Source organism: Entelurus aequoreus, linkage group LG10 (assembly GCF_033978785.1).
Source record: "Entelurus aequoreus isolate RoL-2023_Sb linkage group LG10, RoL_Eaeq_v1.1, whole genome shotgun sequence".
NCBI lineage: Eukaryota > Metazoa > Chordata > Actinopteri > Syngnathiformes > Syngnathidae > Entelurus > Entelurus aequoreus.
This window is the reverse complement of record NC_084740.1, coordinates 80578956-80593184: the sequence shown is the minus strand read 5'-3', so window position 1 is coordinate 80593184 and position 14229 is coordinate 80578956. Positions and strand designations below refer to the sequence as shown.

At 38.7% G+C, this 14229-nt stretch overlaps 2 protein-coding genes across 9 annotated transcripts in view; both read left to right on the top strand.

Annotated features, from left to right (window-relative positions):
* Positions 1-14229, top strand: part of nalcn (sodium leak channel, non-selective) — a 453873-nt gene that overhangs the window by 275505 nt on the left and 164139 nt on the right. The window lies entirely within an intron of this gene.
* The window catches only part of LOC133658130 (protein O-mannosyl-transferase TMTC4-like), a 68512-nt gene continuing 56543 nt past the window's right edge, over positions 2261-14229 (top strand). For 4 of the 5 annotated variants that reach the window (XM_062059774.1, XM_062059773.1, XM_062059772.1 and 1 more), the window contains exons 1-3: positions 2261-2337; positions 3735-3867; positions 5919-5992. The gene's annotated coding sequence lies outside the window, so the exon portion shown is untranslated. Of the gene's footprint in view, positions 2338-3720; positions 3868-5918; positions 5993-14229 lie in introns of all 5 variants that reach the window. The other variant, XM_062059770.1, reaches the window with a different exon arrangement.

The window sequence follows — 14229 nt, the reverse complement described above, 5'->3', positions numbered from 1 at the left end:
AAACTGAAGAAAGATAAGGAAGACTTCTATATCGATTCTTTTCTTCAAAAGGAGCTGGCATGGACTCATTTATACCTAAAGGTAAGACAATAATAAAGTTTTTTTTATTAAATGTGCTTTTCATGATAAGGTAAGCGCCGGAGTGAGAAGAGGTTTTAAAATAATTAGCGCATGCTTGGCCATCCCGCAGGCTTCTGGTAAGCGCCGGAGTGACAGGAGGTTTTAAATTAATTAGCGCCCCTGCGGTTATTCAAGGAAATACGGTAATTAAAGTTAGCAAATTTTACTTGTTTTGGAAAGTCTTGACAAGCCAAATTTTCTTGTTCTATTGGCAAATAATTTTGCTTAGTTCAAATAAAATACCCCTAATTTTTGTATATTTTTTCCTTGTTTTTGAACACTGACTTTTTGCAGTGCAAGTACCGGCACTGTTTCGGTTCAAATGTGAACGGTACCCATCCCTAGTTGCAGCAGTCATAAGCGATGGCCGTGGTGCAACCTGCAGCTTTGTCGTCTCATACAGGAAAAAGTTTTTTCACCTTCCTGCCTAAAATACATGCATTGTACATGATATGCAGAAACATCTGCGCTCTTCTGTGAACCTCACACACACACACACACACACACACACACACACACACACACACACACACACACACACACACACACACACACACACACACACACACACACACACACACGAGCGCGCACACACACTTTACAGCTGCATTGACTACCCAGCTGCTGTGTGGTGGAAGCTCCTTAGGGTGTGTGTCTGCACTCCCCAGTATCACTTGACTCCTCTCTCTCGCTCTTTCTCTCTCTATCCACCAGCGCCGTGGTAAGATAATGTGACAAGGTGCCAATCAAGCCGAGGCCCGAGGGCGCCATGGTGACAAGAAGGTTTTAAGGCGCCAACACTTTCGTGAGCATCACCGGGGAGAAGGCAACAGCGGGGATCACGCCACAGACCAGGTCTCACATGTCTCTTTTTTTACCCCCACTCTTTTCCCTGACCTCCTTGGAAGGAAGTAGTCGCCCGGCAGGGATCACATGGAAAATGTTTTAAAAAAATTTTTTTTTTTAAATGTTAAAGCTTCCTTTCTGGTTTTATACGTTAATCCCAGTATCTGTTCCACCTTCCCGCCCAGGGGCCCACACTGCAGCAGGATGCTGGCTGGGTGCTGCCACTCTACCACTCGGAGGCTGTGATGTGTTGTCATTGTAAAGGGGGGGCGTGGGGGGTGGGGGGGGCTAAAGACACCTGTGGAGGCGATGGGTAAAGTCGATGGCGTTGGACAGGACTAAATATCCGTGGATGGCTGCAGGCCAACTTGCACTGAGCCTAGTCTATAAAATCCGCTACACCTCCCTGATACCGAAGTACATGTCAAACTACTTCCTTAACGTAAATGACCACCATAACCACAACACCAGGGGTAGCTCCACTAACCACGTTAAACCCAGATTCCGAACTAACAAAGGTCTTAACTCATTCTCTTTCTATGCCACATCAATGTGGAATGCGCTCCCAACAGGTATAAAAGAAAGGGCATCTCTATCCTCCTTCAAAACCGCAATAAAAGTACACCTCCAGGCAGCTACAACCCTAAACTAACACCCTCCCCGGATTGCTAATAATCAAATGTAAACAATCAAATGCAGATACTTTTTCTTATGCCTTCTGATCTCTCTCTCTCTCTCTCTCTCTCTCTCTCTCTCTCTCTCTCTCTCTCTCTCTCTCTCTCTCTCTCTCTCTCTCTCTCTCTCTCTCTATGTCCACTACTTGCTGTCCAAATCCTACCCCCCCCCTCCACACCCCTGATTGTAAATAATGTAAATAATTCAATGTGATTATCTTGTGTGATGACTGTATTATGATGATAGTATATATGATAGTATATATCTGTATCATGAATCAATTTAAGTGGACCCCGACTTAAACAAGTTGAAAAACTTATTTGGGTGTTACCATTTAGTGGTCAATTGTACGGAATATGTACTTCACTGTGCAACCTACTAATAAAAGTCTCAATCAATCAATCAAAAACCAACGAGGCTTCCCGTGCTTCGAGATCTTCTCAAAAGTCGTCTAAATCTCCCCCAACGCTGAACATTCATAAAAGTGCCTGACTGACTGGAATAATCATGATGATTGTGTTAAGAATTCTCCATGTCTATCTACGTTTTCAGACACTTTTATTTTGAAGCATTTCATGACAGTGTCACTTCCGCTTCTTTCCTGTAGGTGTCACTTCCGCTTCCCTTTTGACGTGTGTTAATGTGTGCTGACTTGTTTCTCTGCTACGTTTAATCGGTGCTCTAGTCATTGACGATGTGAGTATGTTGATTATTATATAAGACTAATTGAGTTTATTAATAGACATCACTCTGTTTGTGTAACATTTAGGGGTGTTTTAATAATATTATTGTGTGTTGTCAGAATGCTACGAGCTAACATCTCTCTGTTAAGGATAGCATTGCTGCTGCTAATGTGGCTAGCTCATATGCCATTGTGGAAATGCGATATATTATGTCTCTAGTATTTTACTTTGAGCATATATATAGGCCTATATATATATATATATATATATATATATATATATATATATATATATATATATATATATATATATATATATGTATTGTTGTTTAGTTAAATGACATAAATGTTGATGGGTGTTTGCTTGTGGTTTACAGATACTAACTAACTAAATGAACCTAAACTAAAGTTGGAGGAGTCCAAATGATGACTGTGTGATATATATATATATATATATATATATATATATATATATATATATATATATATATATATATATATATATATATATATATATATATATATATATATATATATATATATATATATAATTATTAGGGCTGTGAATCTTTGGGTATCCCACGATTCGATTGAATATCGATTCTTGGGGTCACGATTTGATTCAAAATCGATTTTTTTTCTATTCAACGCGATTCTCGATTCAAAAACGATATTTTCCCGATTGAAAAGGATTGTCTATTCATGGAATACATAGATTTCAGCAGGATCTACCCCAGTCTGCTGACATGCAAGCAGAGTAGTAGATTTTTGTTAAAAGCTTTTATAATTGTAAAGGACAATGTTTTATCAACTGATTGCAATAATGTAAATTTGTTTTAACTATTAAATGAACAGCAACAAGCTGTAATATCTTACTGAGATCACTTAGGACCAAAACCCTTAAAACAAGTAAAACACTCTAACCTAAAATCTTAGTGAGAAAAATTCTCTTATCAGACCGAAAATAAGCAAATATCACCCTTATTTGAGATATTTCTTCTTACTTAGATTTCACTTTTTGCAGTGCACATGTTATGTAGACAACAAGTAAGTCTTTTACATATTATAATTTTGTATGAAAATAGACCTGACAAGACCTGTTCATCGGCAATGCGCCCTATGGTCCAGAAAATACGGTACTTGTATATCAATAGGAAGAACTGGTTGATTTTAATGACAAGAACATTTCAAATGGGAATAATTCAAGCAATGTGATTGCTTTGATGTCAATTTGACTCCTACTATTACTGCAGTTATTACTTATAGATCCTGCTGCAGTAACAAGATGTTTGTCCCCCGCTGTGAAACGCTTATGGTATACGAAGGTTGACGCATAAAGCAAATCAAGTGTGTGCACTCTATGCCATGGCAGCAAAATGTAAATATGATCGGATCAGATGCTTTCCCGCAGAGGGCCTCGCGATGGACGGCGATCCCCCGGGTGACCGTCTTGATGTGAGAGCCCTTATCAGAGAGCATCACCGTCTCCACCTGGCTGTCCTTCGGCCTCACGTGGAGAACAAAAGGCAAAACTCCTGAATGTGGTGAGAGATGAATCCGTTTTAACGCTCATTGCAAGCATTGCCAGAACATACACTGCAGGTCATAAACACAGCATATTACAGCAATCATTTACAGATTCACGGATACTTTTCTCAAAATAAACTGTGTAATGATATTTAAAAAATTAACTGTACTCTTTTTATTGTGTGAATAGACCGGGGGTCGGCAACCCGCGGCTCTTTAGCGCCGCCCTAGTGGCTCTCTGGAGATTTTTCAAAAATGTATGAAGAATGGAAAAAGATGAGGGGGAAAAAAATCAATTTTTTTGTTTTAGTATGGTTTCTGTAGGAGGACAAACATGACACAAACCTCCCTAATTGTTATAAATAACAATGTTTGTATTAAACATGCTTCACTGATTCGAGTATTTGGCGAGCGCCGTTTTGTCCTACTAATTTTGGCCGTCCTTGAACTCACCTTAGTTTGTTTACATGAGGGGTCACCAACCTTTTTGAAACCAAGAGCTACTTCTTGGGTACTGATTTATGCGAAGGGCTACCAGTTTGATACACACTTGAATAAATGGCCAGAAATAGCCAATTTGCTCAATTTACCTTTAACTCTATGTTATTATTGATAATTAATGATATTTACACTTAATTGAACGGTTTAAAAGAGGAGAAAACACGAACAAAATGACAGTTAAATTTTGAAACATAGTTTATCTTCAATTTCGACTCTTTAAAATTCAACCGAAAAAAAGAAGAGAAAAACTTAAAAAAAGAATTTATGGAACATCATTAGTAATTTTTCCTGATTAAGATAATTTTCGAATTTTGATTAAATAGGTTAAAATCCAATCTACACTTTGTTAGAATATATAACAAATTGGACCAAGCTATATTTCTAACAAAGACAAATCATTATTTCTTCTAGATTTTCCAGAACAAAATTTTTTAAAAGAAATTCAAAAGACTTTGAAATAAGATTCAAATTTGATTCTACAGATTTTCTAGATTTGCCAGAATAATTTTTTTGCATTTTAATCATAATAAGTTTGAAGAAATATTTCACAAATATTCTTCGTCGAAAAAACAGAAGCTAAAATGAAGAGTTAAATTCAAATGTATTTATTATTCTTTACAATAAAAAAAATACATTTACTTGAACATTGATTTAAATTGTCAGGAAAGAAGAGGAAGGAATTTAAAAGGTAAAAAGGTATATGTGTTTAAAAATCCTAAAATCATTTTTAAGGTTGTATTTTTTCTCTAAAATTGTCTTTCTGAAAGTTATAAGAAGCAAAGTAAAAAAAATTATGAATTTATTTAAACAAGTGAAGACCAAGTCTTCAAAATATTTTCTTGGATTTTCAAATTCTATTTGAGTTTTGTCTCTCTTAGAATTAAAAATGTCGGGCAAAGCGAGACCAGCTTGCTAGTAAATAAATACAGTTTAAAAAATAGAGGCAGCTCACTGGTAAGTGCTGCTATTTGAGCTGTTTTTAGAACAGGCCGGCGGGCTACTCATCTGGTCCTTACGGGCTACCTGGTGCCCGCGGGCACCGTGTTGGTGACCCCTGGTTTACATGTATACCTTTCTCCGACTTTCTAGGACGTGTTTTATGCCACTTCTTTTTCTGTCTCATTTTGTCCACCACACTTTTAACGTTGTGCGTGAGTGCACAAAGGTGAGTTTTGTTGATGTTATTGACTTGTGTGGAGTGCTAATCAGACATATTTGGTCACTGCATGACTGCAAGCTAATCGATGCTAACATGCTATTTAGGCTAGCGATATGTACATATTGCATCATTATGCGTCATTTGTAGCTATATTTCAGCTCATTTAGTTTCCTTTAAGTCCTCTTAATTAAATTTATATCTCATGACACATGTAATATGGCTCCAGACAGATTTGTTTTTGTAATTTTGTTCCAATATGGCTCTTTCAACATTTTGGGTTGCCGACCCCTGGAATAGACAGACCTGTGTTCAGATTATATGACTATAAGAATAGATAAACAAATTGTTTAAATTGTGTAAGGACGTTAGGCGTCAGCAAGAAGTTGACAGTTGGTTCAATATGGACAGGTACTGTGTCACCAACTCGCATCGCTGCAGTGGTGGTGACCCCAAGATGCAGGAACCAGGAGAGCGACGTGCAGGTAAGTTGCTTTTAATATCATCAAACAGAGGAGAAAGCAGTCTCGCATGTACTGTAAGTTCAACAAAAATAAAGCAATTCTCGAGCACAGAGGAGCGCACGAGACCGGCGTAAATAGGAACATGCTGATTGACAGCAGGTGCGGACCGGCTGCCAATCAACAGCAGGTGAAGGGGAAAAAACACAGCGCTCGGCAGGGATAAGCAGGAAGTGGAAAAAAAAATAAGAGCACTGATAGGAAGTGAATATAAAACAAGGAAACAAACAGAAATGAAGTGACAGATCGTCGCATACTTGTCAGGTTCAAACACTCATGACATCTATTAAACAGACGAGAAGCAAGGAATCATGCAGAGACAGAGTTCAATTTGGCTCAATGAGGAGACATGTGTTTTGGGCTGTATTCTAGTTACAGATCCAAAGTACGTTCTAAAGCAGGGGTGGGCAATTAATTTTTACCGGGGGCCGCATGAGCAAGCCGAGCACTGCTGGAGGGCCACATCGACAATATTTCAATTACATTTTGCTCAATATTATTTTTGATGTATACCGTAAGATAAATAATAATAATAATAATAATTAATAATAATAGTAATACTTCAACATAGTGTGTGTAACAGCATTCCATGACTAATATAAATAAATTAACATTAATAATAAATGACAGTAAAATAAGCACACGTATGACTGAGTGTAACTTTGTGTGGTGTTTGAGTTGTCCGACTTTTTGTGTGGCCATAAACGCACCAGTGGCTTAGTGGTATGCGTGTTGGTGACAGATGACAAGTTGGTTTTGGCCTGGTTTGTACGGCAGAAAATGACTAGTTTTTCCAGATAGAATTGTTTTACTCATGTTTTTGGTGTGGTTATGGCCGAATATAAACAGTTTTGCTCAATAAAGTGATCGATATAATTCCTGGCCTCGAAGCATCTCGATAGACGTTACAATAATTGAACGGTGTTCAATTGAACGGTGTTGACGAACACCGTTAGGGCCGCTTGTTGTCACTGTCACTCAAAGTTGCATTGCAAAATTACATAGAATAAATGTGTTTATTTTGTTTAGAATTCAGATGGGATTTGATTTGGTAAGCGGCATATATTTGCTGTGCGCAGCGGACGCTTGAGCAGTGCGCAATTGCGCAGGCACGCACCTTAGAGGGAACGTTGCTTGGCAGTCCATGTCTTGTTGAAAACACGCCATTCTTCATCAACTTTTCTCTTTTTAGCGTCTCGGGTGTAAACTGTGCATCACTTGTCGCTGCATGTGCACCTTCACTCGCAGGTTACACATGGACACACGCCCATAAATAATACTTTTCAAAATAAAAGCAGCACAGTTGTATTGCGCGCACGACATAGATGTTTTTTCAACTTTATTTTGTAATTTTGTGATTGCAGCTGTTCACATTCACTCACAATCACGCACACGCATACGTCCACACGGAAGTAATACAAATAACGATTTTCAAAACAAAAGCAGCACCGTTGTATTGCACACTCGACATAGATACTTTTTAAAATTTATTTTGTAATTTATGATTGGCCTCACGCGGGCCGGACAGGGACGCACAAAGGGCCGGATGCGGCCCGCGGGCCGCAGAATGCCCAGGTCTGTTCTAAAGTCCAGCCCATGTGCTTCCTCTATTTATTTGGGAGGTCCCTGGTTACATCACTGAAGCTGTCGCTGAGGGAAGGGGGGTAATCTCGACAACTCCAGTTAGACACAATATATGATTATACAAGAAATGCAAATGTGTTGACACTGGTGATATCGCCTTGTCTCTGTTCTGTCTGCGTCACGGCGGTGTTCGGCCTTGGCAGTCAGCAGGCCGTTCCTGGACACAGACACTGATACGAGACTGGCTTGCATTCTTTTGTATTGCCAGCTTTGCGCAGACAAAGAAAAATACCACTTCAGCACAATTGACAATAATTATAGCAACGGCCCTTAAAGGCCTACTGAAATGATTTTTTTTTATTTAAACGGGAATAGCAGATCCATTCTATGTGTCATACTTGATCATTTCGCGATATTGCCATATTTTTGCTGAAAGGATTTAGTAGAGAAAATCGAAGATAAAGTTCGCAACTTTTGCTCGCTGATAAAAAAAAGCCTTGCCTGTACCGGAAGTAGCGTGACGTCACAGGAGCTAGTATTCCTCACAATTCCCCGTTGTTTACAATGGAGCGAGAGAGATTCGGAGCGACAAAGCGACGATTACCCCATTAATTTGAGCGAGGATGAAAGATTCGTAGATGAGGAACGTTACAGTGAAGGACTAGAGAGGCAGTGATGGACGTATCTTTTTTCGCTCTGACCGTAACTTAGGTACAAGCTGGCTCATTGGATTCCACACTCTCTCCTTTTTCTATTGTGGATCACGGATTTGTATTTTAAACCAACTCGGATACTATATCCTCTTGAAAATGAGAGTCGAGCACGCGAAATGGACATTCACAGTGCCTTTTATCTCCACGACAATACATCGGTGACACACTTAGCTACTGAGCTAACGTGATAGCATCGTTCTCAAATGAAGATAGAAACAAAATAAATAAACCCCTGACTGGAAGGATAGACAGAAGATCAACAATACTATTAAACCATGTACATGTAACTACGCGGTTAAAAATTCTCAGCCTGGTAAGGCTTAACAATGCTGTTGCTAACGACGCTAAGGCTAATTTAGCAACTTAGCAACCGGACCTCACAGAACTATGATAAAAACATTAGCGCTCCACCTACGCCAGCCAGCCCTCATCTTCCCATCAACACCCGTGCTCACCTGCGTTCCAGCGATCAACGGCGCGACGAAGGACTTCATCCGTGGGTTTGGCGGCAAGCATCGGCTAGGCCAGGGGTCGGCAACCCGCGGCTCTAGAGCCGCATGCGGCTCTTTAGCGCCGCCCTAGTGGCTCTCTGAAGCTTTTTCAAAAATGTATGAAAAATGGAAAAAGATGAGGGGAAAAAATATATATTTTTTGTTTTAATATGGTTACTGTAGGAGGACAAACATGACACAAACCTCCCTAATTGTTATAAAGCACACTGTTTGTATTAAACATGCTTCACTGATTCGAGTATTTGGCGAGCGCCGTTTTGTCCTACTAATTTTGGCGGTCCTTGAACTCACCTTAGTTTGTTTACAATGTATAACTTTCTCCGACTTTCTAGGACGTGTTTTATGCCACTTCTTTTTCTGTCTCATTTTGTCCGCCAAACTTTTAACGTTGTGCGTGAATACACAAAGGTGAGTTTTGTTGATGTTATTGACTTGTGTGGAGTGCTAATCAGACATATTTGGTCACTGCATGACTGCAAGCTAATCGATGCTAACATGCTATTTAGGCTAGCTATATGTACATATTGCATCATTATGCCTCATTTGTAGCTATATTTGAGCTCATTTAGTTTCCTTTAAGTCATCTTAATTCAATGTATATCTCATGACACACTATCTGTTTGTATTATGGCTTCTAATTTGTTGCGGCTCCAGACAGATTTGTTTTTGTATTTTTGGTCCAATGTGGCTCTTTCAACATTTTGGGTTGCCGACCCCTGGGCTAGGCGTAGTAAGTAGTCCTTGTTGTGTTGCTGTAAGTATTGTACTTAGCCGCTAATACACCGATCGATCCCACCTACAACGTTCTTCTTTGCAGCCTCCATTGTTCATTAAACAAATTGCAAAAGATTCACCAACACAGATGTCCAGAATACTGTGGAATTTTGTCGAAGAAAACAAGAGGTTTTTATATCGGGTCAGATGGGGTCCAACCACTTCCGTGGATTTTGTGACCTCACGCGCATAAATCATATCCAAAGGAGTTTTTCAACCGGAAGTGTGGCGGGAATTTTAAAATGTCACTTTATAAGTTAACCCGGCCGTATTGGCATGTGTTGCAATGTTAAGATTTCATCATTGATATATAAACTATCAGACTGCGTGGTCGCTAGTAGTGGCTTTCATAGGCCTTTAAGCATAAGAGTTGTGTGATAATATATACATAATTAGTCCAACAATACTGAATGGACAGGTTTGAATAAACTATTTGGTGTATTCGGATTATGTGTGAATAGACACACAGCTGATTGCATTATGTGTGTTTTTGAATGAATGGACAACTGTTGACATTGAGTGTTTGTGAGTGGACAGACCGATGATTGAAGTATCTGTGTATGGGAGTGGACAGACAGATAATTGCATTATGTGTATACAGTATGTGAATGGATGGGCAAATGTGTTTTCATCAAATGTATATGAGGGGTATGGGTGTACATGAGGGCTTAGACCGGGGGTCAGCAACCCGTGGCTCTTTAGTGCTGCCATAGTGGCTCCCTGGAACATTTTTAAAAAAGGATTGAAAATGGAAAAAGATGGGGGGGGGGGGGAATAATCGTTCTGTTTTAGTATGTTTTTTGTTTGAGGACAAACATGACACAAACCTTCCCAATTGTTAGAACTACCACTGTTGAATATGTTTGTGTGTATGCTTCACTGATGACAGTACTTGGTGAACATCGTTTTGTCCTACTAATTTTGGCGGTTCTTGAACACACCATAGGGTTAGGGTTAAGGTTACTACTACTACTGTGACGCAACAGTTTGTTTACATGTAAAATCTTCCACTTCTTCTTTGTCTCATTTTGTCCACCAAATATTTTATACTGTGCGTGAATGCACAAAAGTGCGCTTTGTTGATGTTCATGACTTGTTGGAGTGCTATTCAGACATATTTGGTCAGTGCATGTCTGCAAGCTAATCGATGCTAACATGCTATTTAGGCTAGCTGTATGTACATATTGCATCATTATGCCTCATTTGTAGGTTTATTTGACCTCATTTAATATCCTTTACTTATGTCCTCTTTGTATATAATTTATATTTGCATGCCTCGTGACACATTACCTGTATGTAATATTGGCTGCATTTCTGATAGTTGTTTGTGTGCCATGTTGTTCCAGACCACAGCAAACATTTCCTGGCTTGGCAAAGATTGTAATAAATCTATTAAAAGAAAACAGCTTGCAGTTTCCTGTAACTTGGACACACACATCATCCTTTAGCCAATAAAAGCCAGTGATTTGCAGGAGTTATCTCACCTTCTGAGTAGCTCTGATTTACTAATGTTTTCTAATGTTGTCAAAATGTGTAAAATAAAAATTTCAACATTTCTGTCAACGAAGATTTGCGTCAGCATTTGATAGTAGGCTATTATAGCTAATATTTACACATCGTTTTGTCCTACTAATTTTGGCGGTTCTTGAACACACCATAGGGTTAGGGTTAGGGTTACTACTACTACTACTGTGACGCAACAGTTTGTTTACATGTAAAATCTTCCACTTCTTCTTTGTCTCATTTTGTCCACCAAATATTTTATACTGTGCGTGAATGCACAAAAGTGCGCTTTGTTGATGTTCATGACTTGTTGGAGTGCTATTCAGACATAGTTGGTCAGTGCATGACTGCAAGCTAATATATGCTAACATGCTATTTAGGCTAGCTGTATGTACATATTGCATCATTATGGCTCATTTGTAGGCTTGCTCATTTCGCAACAATATTTGACCTCATTTAATATCCTTTACTTATGTCCTCTTTGTATATAATTTATATTTGCATGTTTCATGACACATTACCTGTATGTAATATTGGCTGCATTTCTGATAGTTGTTTGTATGTCATGTTGTTCCAGACCACAGCAAACATTACCTGGCTTGGCAAAGATTGTTATAAATCCATTAAAAGAAGACAGCCTGCCGTTTCCTTTAACTTGGACACACACATCTATACTTTGGCCATCAAAAGCCAGTGATTTGCAGGAGTTATCTCACCTTCTGAGTAGCTCTGATTTAATAATGTTTTCTAATGTGTAGAATAAATATTTCCAAAATTTCTGTCAACGAAGATTTACGACAGCATTTGATAGTAGGCTATTATAGCTAATATATACACTTACATCATGTGTTGCCTTCATTATAACACTTATATAAGGCTTTTAATTTTTTGCGACTCCGGACAGATTTTTTTTTGTTGTATTTTTGGTCCAATAAGGCTCTTTCAACATTTTGGATTGCCGACCCCTGGCTTAGACAGAAGACATGAGTAGACAGATGATTGCATTTTGTGTGAGTGTGAACGGACAGACATGATGATGTTATAGTTAGGGATGATGTTTGATAAGGAATTATCGAGTTCGAGCCTATTATCGAATCCTCTTATCGAACCGATTCCTTATCGATTCTCTTATCGAGTCCAGATAGGTTGTTGTATATGGAAAAAAACACACAATATTTGGTTTAACAAAAGCTCACTTTTATTATATAATAAAAAAATAAAATCTAATAAATAAATAAATATTGACTGTTACCCACCTAAAAAAATAAAATAAAATAAATAAATATTGACTGTTGTTACCCAAAGTATATTAAGTGGGATTTTTCAGAGAAACAAATATATACAGTAACACAAAAACAAGCTGTCTCTGTGATCACTATAGGTGTATAAATAATAATATAGTGTTAAATAAAATCAGTCCCTTGGGCACAAAACTGAAAATAATACAGCTCTCTAAAAACTGCACTTCTGCTGCTATTTGACATAACTGTTTGTTATGATGTTTTGACATTTTTGCACTTTATTTCTTTATTGAAAGAAAATTCTATGAAGAGAAAAGTTCTTTGCAAATGTGGTTACAATGCTAAAAAATGAAAAGTTAAAGCTAAAAAAAGAAATACACTTTATTGAGTTAACATTATTTCTTTATAGGGGGAAAAATGTTATGAGCGAGAGAATATAACAACTACACTACCCAGCATGCAACGGGAGTTACGAGCATGCGCGGTAGCCCCGAAAAGTGTTGCATGTTGCCACGCCGTGAAAGTAAACATCAAGAACTCAGCCAACACGCCTCGTCTGCATTATTTATAATTAGACAGACAACACATCTACAGTGTGATTTTGTTTTGTTTACAAGGAAAGAAAAACAAAAGTTCAAAAAGGGAGATGTGTTGTATATATATGTATGTGCTGCGGTTGCTTTAAGAAGGTTGCGACAGCTGCCGTAAAGGAGGTGCGGTGCTAGCCTGGTTGCTATGTTTCCGGTTGGTCGTAAAAGTGTTCGTCATGTGTTTTACCCTGCTAAAATTTCTCAGTAAAGTTATTCGATGGATGAAAGCTTTTGTTTTGAACTTTATTACACCTTGGAGCGCTTTTTCCCGTCCATTGTTTTCCTGCTTTCGCTATCTGCGCCTAATGACTGAGCTACGTGACGTCAATTCTTGTGATGTCCCACGGAGCATTTCTGGTCGGGACGGGATTCGAATAAAGAATCAACTCTTTTCCTTTACTATAGTGGTCTCGATAACGGGTACCGGTTCTCAAAAAGGGATTCGAGTCCGAGGACTCGGTTCTTTTCTTATCAAACAACCGGGAAAACCGGTTTCGAGTATCATCCCTAATTATAGTATGCGTGTCTGTGAGTGGACAGACCGATGATTGCATTACAGTACTGTCATTTTACAGTCAGTCTGACTGCATGATAAATGTGATCTATGTCGGATTTTCTTTTTGAAATAAAAGTCCCCTATGGAGTTTAAAAACTCTGAAGAAAAATAATAGGTAGATGTCATATGATCACTTTAATGAGCTTATCAAAAATATGACTTTACTTATTTACGTTCTAAAACGCTTTGTTTGACTGCAAAATGCTTACGGTGCACTTTTTTGTAATTGTCATTCTCATAATAATAATATGTCATCTCCTGTGCCGTTCACACGGCAGCTCTCTTCAGCGCTGCTTTCCTTGCTCCTGCCTGCTGGGTTTGCCCTCATTATTGCCAGCGAGCCTCCATCTTCCTCCTCTGCTGCCAGGGGACTTTCCTCTCGCTCGCACACGCCGCAACTGGTAAACTGCCGTAAACTTCCACGGCTCATTAACGAGCGCACTTGAAGAAATTGCGACGGGCATCTTCCTCTTGGCCCTTTTGGTTAAGAATGAAACTCCTGTGTAAGTCTCCCAAGTGTAAAAAGAAGTTTAAGGCCTACTGAAATGAAATGTTCTTATTTAAACGGGGATAGCAGATCCATTCTATGTGTCATACTTGATCATTTCGCGATATTGCCATATTTTTGCTGAAAGGATTTAGTAGAGAACATCGACGATAAAGTTCGCAACTTTTGGTCGCTGATAAAAAAAAGCCTTGCCTATACCGGAAGTAGCGTGACGTCACCG